The 14,116-nt window shown below is 47.4% G+C and overlaps 1 protein-coding gene across 1 annotated transcript in view; it reads left to right on the top strand.

Moving 5' to 3' along the window:
- Srrm4 (serine/arginine repetitive matrix 4) overlaps nucleotides 1-14,116 on the top strand; it is a 152,717-nt gene that overhangs the window by 50,166 nt on the left and 88,435 nt on the right. The window lies entirely within an intron of this gene.

Here is a 14,116-nt window from a genome sequence, read left to right as displayed (position 1 = left end):
AGCTTTGCGCCTTTCCTGGAACTCACTTTGGAGACCAGGCTGGCCTCGAACTCACAGAGATCCACCTGCCTCTGCCTCCCGAGTGTTGGGATTAAAGGTGTGCACCACCACTGCCCGGCTGGATATATTTAAAAAAAAAAAAAAAGCATTGTTATTGTCTCTTTAACTATGTCTTGTGGTCCTTTATTTTATCTGACTGGCTTTGTTTGTTTGTTTGTTTGTTTGTTTTATTCTCCTGTAATAAGAAGGTGTTTATAGCTGTGACTTGGCTTCTTGGTACACAATTATCAGGTCATATGGTAAGTTTGATAAGTGATATCCTCATCGTTTACATTTACATGTCCAAGTTGGCCACGGCTTTGGTCCAATCACTGTAATGAATGGACATGTGTGCTCATGTGTACCCCTCACCCTCAACACAACCTTGTTTCCTAAACTGGGGAGCCCAGTGCTATTATCTGGATCGGGGGTGTCTCCCCAAGGCCCATGTGTTTGGTTTGGTCCCTAGATTGGCACTACCAAGAAGAGCAGGAGCCCAATGCGGGGTCTTTAGGTCATAGGAATATGCCTTTTTCAGGGGAAGGGGAGCATCGCTCAGCCTCTTCCTCTTCTATTGTTTTGTTTCCTGGCCGTGAGTGAACAGCTTTTTTTTCTGCTGGAGCATGCTGCCTCACCACAGGAGGCAAAGGAGTGGAACCTAGTTTGGGGTCATAACCTCCAAAACTTTAAGCCCAAACAACCCTTCCCATTTTGTAAGTTTTTTGAAGTTGGGTGTTTGTCTTGGTGGTGCAGGCAGGCTGGAAACCCTGGGCAGTAAGTGAGATCTAAGATGGGGTTTGGCGTGCAGAGACTTTGGGGGGTCAAATGACATTTGTGCAAAAGGAAGAGAAGCAGGATGATAGAGGAGTAAGTAGAGCCTCAGTGGGTGCCTCAGCATACCCCAGATAACTCTGGAAAATGCTTCTGAATGAGCGTTTTGGGGGAGGGGGGAGGGGCAGGAGATGGACTTTATTTCCCTGTCAATCACTGAATGCAGGTAGCTTCAGGAAGGAGCCTCGTTGTTAGGCTTTGCTTGAGTCCCTGACACAGTTGGTGACTTAGTGCCGGCTGGCAGAATAATCTAGAAGCTGAGGGCAGATCTGGGTTGAGCGTGCGTTGTGGTTGGAATGTGAAAGATTCCCTAAAGGTGCGGAATTGGTCTCCAGCAGGTGGCGCTGTTTTGAAAAGGTCGTGGAACACTTAGGCAGAGCATGGCTGGAGGAAGTGGTCAGTGTGGACAGGCCTTGGGCTTTATAGCCTCGGCCCATTTCCTGTGCCACGTGACCTGCCACCGCATACTCCTGCTTTCAACCCTTAACCTCCATGGTGAAGGGTGGTCCCTCTAACTGAGCCAAAGAAAATGCATCTTGCCTTAAGTAGCTTCCTATCAAATGTTTGGTCTCTGCAATTAAAAAAAAAAAGCAACTGGAGCAGAATCCACAACCTTGTTTAGAAATTTTCAAAGTTTGGGGACTTTGCCGTCTGTTTCTCTTTAATAAATGAGCCGTCAATGTTGAGAAATCACATTTATCCTTTAGAAAACTGAAAATCCAGTACACATTATCCAACATTTCTATTTTTTTTTTTACTCACTTGGTTTGATAGAATATGTTAACATTTATTCTAATAAAATTATGATTTGGGTATTTCTCCTGGCATCTTCCCATTTATAAAATGCCTCTTGCAGCTGTGACATTCAAGACCTAAATACAGTATTTTATCTTCATTATGGTTTGAATTTCCTGCTTCTACAAAATGCTCGCTTTGAACATGCTTCCCCCTTGCTTTGAATTCTATATCGATTGATATTTTTTGTGTTTGTCTTATCTGTCTTTAGCTGTGCCCTATTTTCTACCATTTCCTACCATTTCCAGCCAAATCTGTTATTAAAAAGTGTATAACAGATTTCTAGTTTTATGTTTGACTTACAACTTACAACACTGGCTGGTGTTCGAATAATGGAGTTTAACCCCTTCACAATGACAGCTGTAGCCAAATGAGCATCTTGTTTGTGCACATCGATTTTCATATTGTTAAAATATTTACTCCACCTCCTATTTATGGTTATATGATCTATAGAGTTATTTTGATTAATCTTATACTTGGATGTTGTACATTGTTGAATTTTTTCAGATTATGTAAATTTAGGAAGTTAGCCTTTACACTATTATTTTGTTTTTATTTATATGAATATGTGCTTTTCTGTGTGTGTGTGTGTGTGTGTGCGCGCGCGCGCGCACATGCATGTGAGGGCAGTACCCATGGAGGCCAGAAGAGGGCACCAATCTCTCTCTCTCTCTCTCTCTCTCTCTCTCTCTCTCTCTCTCTCTCTCTCTCACACACACACACACACACACACACACACACACACACACACACACACGAGCTGGAGTTGCAGGTGGTTGTGAGCTGACTGAGAGCTGGGAATCAAACCCTGGTCTTTTGGAAGAGCAGCAAGAGCTCTTAACCACTGAGCCATCTCTCCAGCCCCTCTATTTTAAAAATGTGGATTTCTTCCTCTTCTGTTGAATTATTAGCTTTTATATAAATTTCAGATCATGTTTCCCCCTTCAAAGCTGAACTGTTTGTGCTATAAAGGGATGATTTGGGACTTATTGAGTTCTTGGTAGTAGCTTCTACCACCACTTGGTGTACAAAGTCTCTTGTCATTGAAACTGAAAGAATTCACCAAGGCCGCCACTTTTTCCTGACACTTGCGGCATCTGTTTGTAGGTAGGTTTATCTAGATCAGCAAAGCTTTCGTGACCAGTTCTTGGTGTGTATCTCACCTGTTGCACACATGCTTTTCCTGTCTCTGATTTTCCCTGTGTTGTGGCTGTGTCCTGAATGCATGGAGATATTTTCATAAGCATAAGTACAACCTACTGTTCAGACTCTCCGTTGTCATTTTAGTTAGGATTTCTTTCACTTATTTTGTGGGGAGGAGAATTCCTGTCATGCTGGGGCTCAAACTCAAGGTATTATGCATTCTGGGTTGGGTAGGTGCTCTCTCACAGAGCTCTATGCCCAGCTCTGCAATTCTAGTTTTAGTTTGGACATTCTTTTCATTTCCGGGAGAGTTTTCAGGTTTTATTGATTCCCAGTCTGATAATATCATCTAGCTTTATAGATACCGTGTTATTTTTCAACTGGGGTGTGTGTGTGTGTGTGTGTGTGTGTGTGTGTGTGTGTGTGTGTATGAATATATGTATGCATATGTGTGGAGGTCAGATATTGATATCAATTATGATACGCAGTTGCATGCCACTTATTTACTGAGACAGGACCTCTTGCTCAACCCAGAGCTCATCAATTTGGTGTGCCAGTCCACTTGCCTTGGTCATCTCCTGCTCCCAGCTTCTGAGCACCAGGACTACAGGAAGGCCACCAAGTCTGTCTGGCTTTTATGTGGCACCTGAGTTTCCGAACTCTGGTCCCCATGGCTGTGCAGCCAGTGCCTTATCCATGGGGCCATCTTTCCAGACTCCTCTTTCACCCAATTGCAAACCCTTCTAAACTTTTCTTTTCACAGTAACTCTTTGTTACTGTTGAGCTTCTTTTATCCCCTCCTAGCATTTTGGACAGTTTTATCTGCTTGCTCGCGCTTACAGAGCATGCCCCACGCTTCTCATACATTGGCGGCCCATATGGCTTGTCAGAAGAATTTAGTAGATCTTTGACTGGCTTTTCCAGTCCAGGGAAAGGGAAACCTGATTGTATTGTAACTTTCCTTTCTTCTTCCAGGGACGCAGCTGCTTAGAGAGATAAGAAAGGTGTCCAGGGCCAAAGCTATTTTGGGCACAAAGTGTTGCCTGTGCGAGACTTTCCTTTTTATTATTTGTAAGAAGCCAGATGTGGCCTCTGTGTCTGGTCAGTTAAGAGCCCAGCACTGTCTCCGCTAGTTCATTCCCACAGACTCTGGATCACTGCCGCGCGCTCCACCCGGTGTGAGGATTCGCTCCCATTCCACTTTCCAACATACCGGCAGGGTCCAAAATTGTCACTTGGTGACTTTGTAACGTGCACTGGCTTCTCTGTCAGGTGCTTCCAGAGTCAGCCAGGATCTCCTCTAATAGCACCCGGGATCGTTGTTCTGAGCATATGGAAGCTCACAGCTAAAGCCTGGGCCTCCATCCCTGCCCAGCTTGGCAGCTCTCTACCCTGATAAAGCTCTACGGTATTTCTCTGAGAGTTAACCTTGTCCTGGATCCCAGCAGAAACAGTGTCAGGGGTTGAATAAAGGAACAAAACAATTTCCTCTCTGTGTATTCCATTGGCCATCTTGGCAGAAGTTTGGGGACCAGGAAAAGAAGATAATGTGTGATACCCACGGGTCGCCAAGTTCATTTTGAGGGTTGCCCAGGGGAAAACTGGGGTTAGGGGAGACAAAAGAAGCAGCTGGGTGAGGATGAGACAAGGGGAAGAGACGAGGAGAAAGGAGACAGGGTAGAAAGGAGAAGGGTCCTACCATATTGGTGCCCGCGCGGGCCTCACAGTGCTGACTGTGTCCAGGGCAGCTGTTCTGGGTGAATTCCTTGCTAGTCTTCCTCATTCCTACTTCCCCAGGCTTCTGCGAAAGGAGGGGGACACAAGGATTTTTGTCTCATTCTTAAAGATCAGAAATGGTTGGGGACTAGGCTCACAGTGGCTATGGACTAGGTACTAGATAGTGGCAAGGTGGAGGTTCGCGCCCCCTGCTGGTCAAAACCAGCAATGACCCCCGCCCCCCAACACGTTTTTCTTTGTATTGGTTCTTGAGCAAGTGAGTGACTTGTCTTCCCCTGCTCAGCTCAGAAGGAGGTGGAAGCTGGGAAATAGAGCGTGGAGCAGGTCAAGTATAAGGAGATGGGGGTGGGGAGGGATGGAGAGAGAGGGAGAGAGACGGGGGGGGGGAGAATAAATCAGAATGGAAGGATGGATTAGCACCCAGAATGCAAAATGCTAACCCCCGTGACAGAGGAAATGTCACAGGAGTGAGGGCCCGTTATCAGAAAACAGATTTCCCTGTCCACAACACAAAACAGATCGTGGAAAGGGGCTTGGGGGGGGGGGGCTGGAGGGGAGGCTGGGAGGCAGGAGGGAGACCGGGCTTTCCCTGCCTTGCGAAGGAAGGCTGGATTTCTGCTGAATTTTTTATGGATGTCTGTATGCCTCCTCATCACATTACAGTCCAGATGAAAGATCATCCCCATCCCACTAAGGAAAATAGATCTTTGCAAATCAAGACCGCACTGCCAAGGGCCACCTTATCACATGGAATTTCTTTATGGGTCAGTCTGGAAGATTTATCTCTGTGTGTACACTGTGGGCATCTGTTAGGCCTCGCAGACTGTGGTAGCCATGGGGACAGCTGGCTAATATATGTGTTGCCCGAGAATGGCGATGGGGTGGGGGACCTCTCTAGCACATTCGCTACAGAAGAAAGGAAGGGAGGCCTGAGAATGCCCTGCTTTGAAGCGCTCGGGGCACGCCTGAGCCCAGACCTAGGGGCCTGGAATGCCTGGATTCTATTCCTGCTCTGTTGATTTCAGATCCATGAGCTTGGGCTGACAATAATAGCACCGGGTTGACTCTCACATCCCTCAAGTGTAAGGGGAAGGTAGCCATGTTTCCTGCTGGGACACTGGGCTGTGGTTGTAGCTAAAGTAAGGTAGGGACGGTTGACGTGGGTTGGAATTAATAATACATCGTTATCTCTTTATTTATTCATTCAACCGATACTTACTGGGCAGCTCTTACATGCCATTGTAGGTGTGGGCATTAGAAAGAATTGGTACAGCCGTTGGTCCCCCCATTTCTCTCAAACCATGGCAGAAAAGTCGGCCATCTCCCTGCCTCGCTAATCGGCTGGCTTCTTCAGCTTTAACATTCAAAACTCTCCCCGAGAACTCCAGTCATTCGTCATTCTTCATCATTCATCCCTGGAACTTGCTAAGTCTATTGAAGTTGTTTCAAAAGAAAAGTTATTTTTCAACTCAGCAAAGTTTTCTCTATTATTTGTGTGTGTGTGTGTGTGTGTTCTTTGATCTCCATCTTCTCAGGCAGTAACGGAGCATCCTGAATTCCCACTCTGTCTGTGTGTCTTTATTTTTCCTCTTCCTTTTCCCCATCTCCGTGGGATGTTACAAGGGGCCCGGTATCCCCAGGCGTTTGCTAATGGTATTCTTGCTGCCCAGTTGGACCCAATTTATTATCAGCCCTCTTATAGAAAGCTGTGACAATCCTTTCTCGCTGCCCCTATCTTCCAGAGATACAGCGTTAAGAGGGAAGTCAAGAGGGTGCAAATGAAGAGCCGACTTGGCCATTAGGCGTCCAGCTGTTCTCTTGATGTGTTACACACTGGCCCCCGAGCAGCTCTTGTCTGTTTCAGTTCTACATCTCAACACTCTAAATCCAAGGGCACTGAATGGGAAGCTGAAGAGACGAAGCAGAGGGATGAGACCGGACTCACACACCCAAGCGCCATCGTGGCGCTTGTTTGTTGGAACTCGCGCACAGTTGAGTCCTGTCAGGTCTCCTGAAGACCACTAGCAGGACATCTTGTGGCTGCCGCAGAGATTTGTCTTCTCTCCTTAGAGCACAGGAGAAGAGGCCACTGCGGTGGACAGACTGTGTGACACCAAGCATGTGCATTCACACGTTAGTCTAAGCAAGTGGTGCAGCCCCAAGCCCACACAGTTGTGTGTCTGGGCCTGGTTGGGGTACCCCTGAGTGATGGGACTCAAGGGTGAGATCCATTTCTTCTCTGCATTTTATGTGGTTGTTGGTTATTTCAAACGACCTACTATTTTCACTTTTACCACAAGGATCTCTATTATTGTTATCTCTATCATTATTACTTCAAAGTTTGAATCCATGTGACCTGTGATCAACTGGCCTTAGTTTATATAGAGCTTGGGTTTTATAAAGGGACATTCTATCACCTGATTCTCCTTAGTCCTGGACAAACCATGACTGTTAGAGACCCCCATGGTGATTCATGGTGATTTATTTGTCACCAGTGAGAACCCAGGTGCCAACAGGAATGCTCAGAGACGACCTCCTTCAGAGAGCTGTCACAGAAATGCAGCCAGCCTCCGAGGTCGAATCGGGAAACTCAGACTGCGGAGACACGTTTTCAGAGGTGGCTGGAGAATTGAGAAATTTCCTTACCCACAAGGCACTGGGGGAGGAGACAGGCACAAGGCATGTTTCCTCTGTGCATGCCGTGAGTTTACTCCCACTGGCTTGTTGGACTCCCCATGTGCAGAGCTGGGGTATGGGGAGAAGAGAAGGTGGGGGGGGCATGACATCACTTTCTTGGGGTGGACAGAGGGTGAATGCAGATCATCACACGCCCCCCCCCAGGGACAAGGCATAAATGTAAGGGAAGGAGGAAAGGAGTCTGTCCCAATAGTGATAGAAATATGAGTAACAGCAGTTTTCCGATTAATTTTTATGTTTTAAGATTCCACCCTCTGAACTCTCCCATATTCTCCTTTCCCTCTTTCAAATCCATGGTCTCTTTTTTCATTAAATGTTGATGTGTGTTTGTGTGTGTTGACATTTTTTATATATAATCCATATATTCCTAGATAAATAAAACCTGCTCAGTCTAAATAACATTACTTGTATGCATGTGTTCAGGGCTGACCATTTGATATTTTGGATAATCACTCGGTTTGCGCCTTGTGGAGGAGACTATTTCTCCTGCTCTCAGAGGCCCCTGAGGGGAAACTGAGTTGAAGGCCCCCTCCCTGAGGACTACCTTTCATGGTACCAGAAGGCACCCATGCAGACATCCAAAGGAGCTATGACACCTATGAACCACAACAACCAGCATGGCAGGATAACCCTGAGGGTGCCGTAGTGGCAGGCACACATGGGCGGCAACCAACAGCTCTCTTGTTCAGCTTAAGACCCACTTAAGAAGAGGGAAACTTCCTGCTCCTGGAAACCCACACAACTACCAGACCTAGCGGTCCAGGCATCAGTCACATTGTCTTCTCACGCACACATCTTGGTGACTGTGTAAAAGGGACAGTTAGGACATCATTGTTCCAATTAGGAAGCTGGGTGTAGAGGAGTGAAGCTACTTTGGACCACCAACTAACAAGTGCGGAATTTTGATTCAGAGCCCCTCCCGCGGGGCCCTAATTACGGATGCAGCTCAGATCTGAGCTGGTGTCGTTGTCTGGGTATGGAATGTCCCCCGACTCCCACCCCAGAAGCTCACATGTTGACGGTTGGCAGCAGTGCTCAGAAACGAGGCTTCTGAGGAGTGATCAGCTCATGAGGATTCTGACATTTATCAGTGGATTAATCCACTCCTGGATTTAGAATTGGGTGGTGGTAGCAATTAGAGGGTAGTCCCTGGTGGCTTGCCCCTGAAAATATAGGTCTTGTCTCTGGTCAGATGCTTGCCCCCTCTCTTCCCTGGCTATCATGATGTGAGCATTTCTGCCACACTCTAACCTGCCATGATGCTATGCCTCTCAATAGCCCAGAGACACAGTTCCAGCCCCTATAACCTCTGAACCCATGATCCCAAGTCTTTATTCTCCTTAGATTATTATGTTTTAATGGTATGTAGGGCTCAGGCACACTTGGGTGTTTTGTCCTAGTAACAAGAGACTTACAAGGCTGGTTTGACTTTGTCTGAGTTCCGTAGTTTGTCTAATCGAGTGGAGAAATTACAAAGGTCACAGAATTTTGTTCATGGTCTCACCTGAGTTATTTCTTCTGTAACCCAAAGCATCAATGGTGTTTCAGGCGTCAAAATTTTTAAATGGACCACATAGTTTGAAAAGACAGCTTGTCACATGATGACTATGGATGTTTCTAAGTTACACTGTTTGTTGACCAATGGAATCAAGAGATAGGGTGGGGGAAATCTCTGACTCGTTGTGTATACACAAAGCCTGTGTGTGATGACTTTGTGTTTTTAAGGGGGTCAAGCGGAGATTCTTGGTAGACCCAATGCGAAGATGAAGTGATGGGACAGAGCAGGTGAGCCACTTTGGAAGGGGAAGAACGTGGCTTGCCAACACGAGTGTCCTTGCTTGAAGGCACGAAGAAGTATGGATGCCCTCTCCGGCTGGCACTTTCAACCTCTGGGCAATAGTTGATGCCATGTGACATCGGTGCTGGATCTGAAAATTACCTTGGAAATCACTCAGTTCAGTGCTTTCCTTTGGCAGATGGTGAGAGTCATAGAAAGACTCCGGGGCTTCCCCCAGGGAGATAGTGACAGGCACCAACAAGATCGTAGTTTCAATGACCCCCCCCCACACGTGGTCTTCTCTAACCGACTGACCATAATATGAGTTGGACCCCAGGTTGAGGAAGACGGTGATACAGTGGGTGGGTGGTCGTTGGAAAGATGTCGGCAAGCCTAATGGGGGAGGGGGGAACAAGGTCAGAGGGTGGGAAAGGAAGCCAAGGAAAAGGCAGAAGAAAGGAGGAAGGGGGGAGGTTGGGAGGGGGCGGAGGAGGCAGAAAGAGCCAAACAGGGTTTGCAGTAAATATGAGGGATGCTACGGAAATTACTTTTTGAATGGCATTTAATGGGTTTATTAGTGTAATTCAGTTGCAGTTTGATTTGATTCAAACCTCTGATGTGTGTGATCTGCCGCCCACGAAGGGCGCCGTCGGCCTCTCCAAACAGCGACAAATGGCAAATCTGGAAGGGTGGGGTTGGAGGAGAAAGTGGGGGGTTAAACAAGAGGAGATGGGAGGAGGGGGAGGAGGAAAGGGAGTCGGGGGGCGGGGGGGAAGAAGAGAGGGAGGGAAGAGAGGGGTGGGCAGGAGGTAAGAGCTGGGAAATAAAGATCTGGATAAAAGTGAGAATGAGAAAGAGCTGGTGGAGGGGCCATAGGATGACGGAGAAGCTGTGTGTGTGGGGATCAGAGTGGACAGAGGCTGAGGGGGAAGAAAAACGGAGCACTAAGGAAGAGAGAGCTGGGAGACCAATAACGTCAGAAGGACACAGCGCAATAGATGCTGAGAGACGTGGTGGTGTGGAAAGAAGGAAAAGATGCAGACAGCAGACACAGGGTGGGGAAAGAGAGAGTCAGAGACAGATAGAGAGAGACTGAGAACACCAGACCGGATCCTGGGAATCTGACAATTTAGTGGGCTCATTGTCTAGACGTAGCCTGGATTTCTGATACGAGGGTGGCATTAGGAGCCCACCACCTTCCAGGTCCTCCTTCAGTCTCTGTCAGGGACGCCAGCCTTACCGATGCCAGGGGTGCTTGGTGAGGCTGCTCCCACTGGGTGCCTTGGGAGGTAGACTCAGAGCGGAGGGCCGAGGAGGCATCCCAAAACTCCAAAGGTCGAAAGCTTTTACTTGAAGCCAAACCGTCTTCCTTGCACAGATGGATGAGAATGTGGCAAAGCCACATGGGCAGCCTGAGGCGACTCTACCACACGTGCTCATCGAAGCCCAGAGGTTCCGCTGTAGGCTCTCCATGGATATCATGATACAGTTTGCGGGCACATGATTTACACGCAGATACGCAGCCTAGGCCGAGTCTTTTCACCTCTCAGAGCATCATTTTCTGGAGAACACTGGTTGAGAGCATCCTTATATCAGGGCTGCTATGAGGAACCCAACGAAACAAACAGGACATGCAAGCATGAGAACCTGAGCTCAGATCCCCAGAACCCCTGTGAAAGTTAGCCATTGAGATATGAGTCTGAAAGCCCTGTCTCTGAGAGGAGGAGAGACAGACACTTCCTGGGGGCTCACTGGCCAACCCGTCTAGGCCAAATGTTGAGTTCTAGGTCCAGGCAGAGACCTTGTCTAAAAAATAAATAAGTAAGGCGGTGGGTACAGTAAAGGAAGAAATCCAACATCAACCAGTGACCTCTATGTGTACAAGCATCGATGAGTGTGTTTGCAGACCCAAGCATGCCACGTACATGCACGGGAAAGAGTCAAGACATCCCATGGAGTTGTTTGATCCGTTGCTAGGGTTTGAGAAGTGAGTGCAGCCTTGCGGTTGTGAGTGAATGTGAACTGCATAAACCAGAATACCTAGGTTCAGACACTGGCCCTGCTCAGGGGTCTTTGAGCCTTACTTACTTCAACTGCGCGGTGCGGGTGGAACTAGCTTCGTCTTCCTGGGTTTACTCATGACGGTCAACTGAAATGTTGCCAATGGGGTCTGATCCGCATCCGAGGTGGATAAACAGTCATTCTTGTTATTAAAGTCTTCTCTGACTTTAGCTACATAGGGGTAAAGACAGAGGGCACACCCTGAGTGCACACGGTCAGTATAAAGCAGGCTGGACTATGAAGCTAGGTGTGTGCAAACTCGGGGCTTCCCCAGAGTCCATGAGCCCTGCTCATGAATCTCTCTACGTTGTCAGACTCTCCAAGAATGAGAATCACCCAAGTCCTTCCCCACTGCCAGCAGGCTTGTTCATTCTGACTTAACCTTCAGCCATGGCCTCCTTGACAGAAAGCAACAGGGCAGAGTGTGACGAGCCAGACCTCGGAACTTGTGGACCATTGTCACGGCTCCTCACAGACCCAGCCTCCATCCCACTTCTTTCAGCCTCCCCCACATAGAGGTGGTAATTGGCTGGATGTGCTGCTATGTTGATTCCTCAGGGCTACATGGAGTCAGGGGACAAACACACACAGCTAATCCACTAGAATTGTGAAAAGCTCCTGCCTTGATTGGGACTGATTATTTTTGGGGGATGAAAAGAATGAACAGTCCCAACAACTCACCAGTGAGGAGAGGAGGTCTGCATTGGACACCATTATTTATCCCAGGACTTGTTCTCAGGAGTGAGAGGGGTGGAGACGGGGCTTCCCCCATGAACTTCAGCTCCTGGAGCTGCAGGTGGACAGAGTCAAGTGTGCCCCGTCAGCCAATGGCAGGGCATCTCGTGGTTGCTGTCCACACTGAAACCCGTCCAGAGAATCTGGGTGCTGGGAGGAACGCTGGAGCTGGGATCGAAGGCTGGACCTCTGTGTGTGAGTTCCAACTGCCGAGGCACGAGCTACTTGATTTCTTTGAGTCCTGGGCTGCCGCAGATCCTGGCAAGACCATTGTACGTGTTCAGTGAGATGACCCAGGCTTAGGGGACATCTCCAGAATGAGTTTAATAAGGTTCGATTTCAGCATCATTACTAAGCAGTTTAGGACCAGAGAGGGGAGGGGCCTGACCAATGACACACAGTGGGTTTACAACGAAAGTGTGATATGATCCAGGTCTCACTGGGTGCCTTGGATGTTGCTGATTTTGTTGCTGTTGTTGTTTGCATATTTATTTTTAATTTCACCATGGTAACTGAACTTTCTGTTACTCAGTCTCCCTTGAAATATCTGTAATTCCAGTGATACAGTGTTTCATGTATCATGTATCATGAGTTTGATTTAGTGTCTGAGTCTCTCCTGGTATCTAAGAACATGGAAGCTAGGGGCAAAGAGAACTGGTCTTCAATCCCACCATCAACTCTCATTTGTCTGCGAATTAACTTCTCCATGTTCTGGCTTCCTTACCTGTAGGATGAGGGTAGAAATAACAATAGCAGTTGCATAAAGAAGTCCTAGGACTAAATCAATCATTCTGGCTCTATCAACTGAGTACCTACTGTATGCCAGGCGCTGTCCAGGGGATAGATGGATAGCAACAACTATGAGAACATCTTTTCCCTCATGGGGCTTACATTTCAGTGGGAGGGTAAAGGCTGTAGACAGATGTTTGGGTGAAGGCAAAATGTGGTTGAGAGAGCCCAACTCGGGAGAAAATCTGACCATGGTAAAGGATGAGGAAAGGCTGGTATTGAGGGAATTGTCAGTTACCCTTTATACCTGGTGCTTGAAGAGGACCTCACTGGAGAAGCGTCATTCCACTAGAAAGTTTGAAAGAGAAATGGTGACAGAAGGCACCTGGGTAAAAAGCCAGCCTGTGCAGGGATTTTTCTTTTAAATCTTATTTGGGGCAATTCATGGGGTTTTAATTTCTACTCTGACCTGGTGAGCCCAAGTTTGGAAGTGAAATGATCTCCATAAGAAAGGTCCTCTCCGGCAGTGGGATGGAGAACAGAGTGAAGGGGTTTGGGGCAAGAAAATAAGATACTATATGTAAAGTGCTTAGTACAGGAGCCTGATGTGAGTTAAATGTTTTCTATGGTAGTGTTGTATATGGGTCAAATCCATACCTAATTGGATAACTATTCTATATATTTGTATTCTGTTGAGATAGTAAGATTGGGTGTATTTGTGGATATGTGTGTGAACTTGTTAGGGAATCAGCTCACACAGTCACAGGGATTGAGGAGTTATATTGGCCGCCATCTTTATGCTGGAAAACCAGAAGGAAGGACTTGGCTCAAGAAGCCAGCATCTTCAGGACCAGGGACAAAGAGCACAACTGTACAACACCAAAGACCTTTGGTCTTGGGAAGGGCATGGCATTGTGCAAATCCCGGAGTCCAAGTGCCAAAGACCCTGGAGTGTGGCATTCCAGGGCAGTGGCGACAGAAAAATGCACCCGTTCTGGAAGGAAGGGTTGGAGCGAGGTTCCAGACTCCCAAGCGACCAGATGGTGCTGCCCACATTGAGGGAGAGGGCAAGTCTTCCCCACTCCATTAGTTCTCCGACCCAACACCAGTCTTTCATGGGAACACTTCGATAACACACTTGGAAGTGTGCTTTGTCAGTTCCCTAGGCGTCCTCAACCCAGTCCAGCCCACCCCATCCTAGGTTGCCATAACAAAACAACACAAGCTATGTGCAAAGGTGTCTTCTAGTTGTTACTGAGCCTAGATGTCTAAGACCAGATGCTGGTGCATCTGGCATCTTCGGGACCTCTTCCTGGGCTTATAGATGCTGCTGTCCTTCATGACCTCACATAAACCCTCATGCATATTTATCCCAAATCTACCCTTCTTATCAGGACATCTATCATACTGGACCACAGTCTTCCTTAATAACAACAAGGTCTTATTTTCAAATTTGCTCATATACTGAGACAGGACTATAGTAATATGGAGGGCACAATTTATCATACAATAAGTAGTAATACAACTACCATTGTTATTAATTACCTTTGTTCTAATTAGGAGCCGTGTTCT

The sequence above is a fragment of the Peromyscus maniculatus genome, chromosome 23, assembly GCF_049852395.1.
Source record: "Peromyscus maniculatus bairdii isolate BWxNUB_F1_BW_parent chromosome 23, HU_Pman_BW_mat_3.1, whole genome shotgun sequence".
Taxonomy (NCBI): domain Eukaryota; kingdom Metazoa; phylum Chordata; class Mammalia; order Rodentia; family Cricetidae; genus Peromyscus; species Peromyscus maniculatus.
Note: the sequence above shows the minus strand (reverse complement) of the source record. Positions and strands in the feature narration are given on the sequence as shown.